The sequence below is a fragment of the Dipodomys ordii genome, unplaced genomic scaffold (assembly GCF_000151885.1).
Source record: "Dipodomys ordii isolate 6190 unplaced genomic scaffold, Dord_2.0 Scaffold285, whole genome shotgun sequence".
Classification (NCBI taxonomy): domain Eukaryota; kingdom Metazoa; phylum Chordata; class Mammalia; order Rodentia; family Heteromyidae; genus Dipodomys; species Dipodomys ordii.
Window position 1 is genome coordinate 452,844 of NW_012267501.1, and position 3,973 is coordinate 456,816.

Below are 3,973 nucleotides of genomic sequence, written 5' to 3' on the forward strand. Positions count from 1 at the left end.
CTGGCCCCAAGCTGATGCCAAGATAAAGCTGTAGAGCAAGAGTATCCATCCACAGGAGACAGGCCAGGCCCTTCCCGGGGGAATACCCTGCATGCTTCTTCCTCCAGGCAAGCTTCAAGGGCTTTCCTCGTGCCCAAGCATGGTGCAAGCTCTGGACAGACAGTACAACACATAAAGGCCAGCAGACCTGGGCTGAGAATGGGTATTAGGCTCTGTGGGGACCCAGCATGTGGTTCCCTGAGGTCAGACCCCTCCCCACCCACTTCTGGGAGAAGGGGGGAAAAAAAGGAAAAGAAAGCCATATCCTCATCTTTTCTTTCCTCTCAGGGATGGGAAAAAGGTTGGCTAGGCCAGTTCCCTCCTGAACATCAAATCTTCCATCTCCAGACAAAGAGGGGTAGTTAGTAGCCCTGGGCTGTTACTCCTTTCTTCCCTCCCCTAAAAAAATTGCTCTTTTCCATCCCTTGTCCCTCCCCATCCACTCACACTGTCCCTGGGCCATATCTTCCTTACACAGAAAGGCATGGACGTCATTGACAGACCACTGGGCTCAGAGACAGAGAACGGGGTGCTCAGGATCTGGGACCTCTGGCCTAATCTAGTCACAGTTAACTGTTAAGTGGGGTCAATAATATCTCCCCTCCCTACCTCACAGGGGCTTTGGGGCATTAGATGAGACAGCCTGAGTGAATAAACTTGGCGAAGCCTACAAAATATAATGTATTATAATTTCAAAGGCATTGACCCTGAGTCGCAGCTGCAGTCTGTATTAGGTCTGTATTCCAGTTGCAACCAAGGGACAAGAGGGGAGAACAGAGAAGAGAACAGGGAGGGGAGCTAAGTAAGTATATACTGTATAGGGGGAAAAAATCCAACCAAGATGTTTTGTCTCTCTCTTCAGGGTGTCACCGGTCTGCTGGGACAGGCAGGACATGGAGACCACAATAGTCATGAGTACAATTCTCCATGTACAGTTCATTTCTCAGTCCTGCGGAAGCCCGTCCCCTCCCCACCCCCCTGCTCCTAATTATGGCCTGGGAATAGTAGGAGAAAACAATGCAGTCATACTGGAAAGAAGAGGCCTGAGTGACAAATTTAACAGAAAATCTACAAGAGGTAAGAAAAGACAGAGATGAAATCCACCCAAGATGTTACACACAGGCTGCCAACAGAAGGCCACTTAACTGTCACCAGAAGTTTTCAGAAGCCCCCCTCTTCAGCCATACTATCCCAGAATGCCCAATTAACTGGCCATGTGCAGAGAAAGAGCTCTTCTGTTGCAAGAATGCCCTGGTCCTGGCCTCTCCTGCCCTACTCCATTACTTCATGGGTCAGCTGATCAGATGCCCCAGGCTCTCCTAGAGCCCCGACCTTGGTGATTCTCAGACAGTAGCATCAGCAAAGAGTTTAAGGAAACTAGAAAGGAAAGCAATTATGCAAGCAACATGCAGCTTTAGCAGCAATGGGAATAAAAGAATGGGCTGGTGAACAACAAATAGCTCAGAATGAAGAGGGGAAAAAAGTGAGAATGGTACTAGTCACCAAAAGCTCCCAGCATCTTCTTGTTCAAAAGCATCTTTTTAAGTCAGTCACAATGAGACAACTATTCCTGGACTTTGGTTTAGGAATGAGAGAGACAGAAAGAATGAAAGTGAGAGCAAAAGAGAGAGAAGCAGAGAGGAACAGTTCGGAATTCTTGGGAATTCTACAGCAGCACTTCCATAGAACTTTCTGTGATAATGGAAATGTTCTACATCCATGTTGTCCAGTAGAGTAGTCATTAGCTACTTGACATGTGGTGCATGTGACTGGGGGCTTGAGTTCTTTATTATAATCAAATAAAATTTCAGCAGCCCCGAGGCTACCATGTTGGACGGCAGAGTACATGGGAAGCCACCAATTCTAAAAGCATTACTTTCATGGGCTGAATTTGAAGCTCTGCTTGGCCATTTTAATACTTCGTAGTGGTTTCTCACTCATAACTAATTATCCATTAATCCTTTGCTCAGTAAATAGGTAGGGAACATTTATAGGCACTTGCTGACGTCTAAGGAGTAAAATGGAGACTGACACAGCTCTGGTCCTGACATTTCTAATGGGGTAAGTAGACAATAAACTTAAAAAAGCATACAGGTAATGGAAAGATAGACCATTGTGGATTGCTGTCTCAGAAGAGTACATTGTACTCTAGGACTCCTAACAGACTCCCTAAAATTTTCCCTTAAGAAATTTTGTCAGAGCACTTTTCTTTCCTGGAGATGGGCAGATTAGATACCTACACAATTCAGCCTCAAACAACTGAAATGTGATATACAATACTTGATTAATAACTTTTCTAACATATCACTGGCTTGGCACAAAAAGAATTTACAGATGCTAAATAGTTGTAGAAAGAGGTGTTTACCTCAGAGGTAAACACGCTTTCCGTGGGGATTTCTGGAAACACTGGAGCTCTGCATCTTCCTCCTAAAAGATGTCCCTATATCGAAGGTCACTTTTTTTTTTTATTGAAGTCTCTCTTTTCCAACTTTCCTTGAGCAGAAGTTTCTTTGTATTCATTTGAAAATTATTTGAAAGAGTTTTAATGGGCATAAATTCTAGATTGATTATTGTGTTTCTGCCAACATACTGAAAAAAAATTACCCAACAATCTTCTGGCTTCTATTTCAGAGTTTAATCAGTTGGTCTACTTCATGTTTGCTTAGGATGGGATTTTTTTCCCTATTCCCCATTGCTTTGATGATCTCTTTGCTTTTGATGTTCTATAATTTTATTATCATATATTCTTCAGATACACCATTATACATCTAGGTACACATTTCTTTTGTTCTCTCCTGGCTTGAGGACCATTTGGTTTCCTGTAGTTGAATATCACTCTTTTTCCACTGTTTGCAGTTCTTTTCAGCTATTGTATTTTCTATTCTCTCTTACCTGCATCTAGAGCTTTGGAGTCGTTTCTTAGGCCTTTTCATGTTATCCTTCAAGACCTTGAACCATTCTGTTGTATTTTAATTTCATTGTCTTTCTGGGCTACATTTTAGAAAATTTATTTGTATCAAACATTTGTTTCTTTATTCCAGTTAACTGATTTTCTCATTGACTGAATTTGATATGTGATTTAATCGATCTGCTAAGTTTCAATTTTCAATTACTTATAGTATGCTGATTCTGAAACATTTTTCCCCTGCATTTTAACACCTCTGAAATCAAGATGCTTCACACAATTGGTGACATATTGTAGTGATAAGTGGCAGTGTTTGATGGCACATAAAATTATGGTACATCTATAATCATTTCTGTTTTATAGTCAACACAATATGGTATTCACTTTTTCACTTTTAGAAGTTCTATTTAATATTTTTAGCTCAAGTTATCCAAATTCCTTATCTATTTTAGAACTTCTTTGCTTCTTTAAACATACAAAAATGTATATACTATGTGAGATCATTACAATTCTTGACGGCTCTGTCCTTTTTCTGCTGGTTCTTACTCATTGTTCATCATTTGTGTGTATGGCTGTGAACTGATCATTTGCTTTGATCGTGTATCTTTAGAAATCCTTTGAGGTCTACAGAAACACAACAAATCAAAGAAAGGTTGGGCAAATGGAATTGCATAAAACTGCAGAGCTTCTGCATGGCAAAGGACATAGCTAGCAAGATCAATAGAAAGCCCATAGATCGGAAGAAGATCTTCACTAGCCATACAATGGACAAGGGTCTCATATCTAAAATATACCTGGAACTCAAAAATTAAATCCCCCAACAACAATTCCTCAAAGTAACAACTGCCTGATAAATAAGTGGGCTAAATACTTAAAGAGAAACTTCTCTGAAGAGGAAAGAAGAATGGCCAATAGACACATGAAGAAATGCTCAACTTCTCTAGCCATAAAAGAAATGCAAATCAAAACAACATTGAAATTCCACTCACCCCAGTTAGAATGGCTATAATCAAGAACTCTAATAACAAC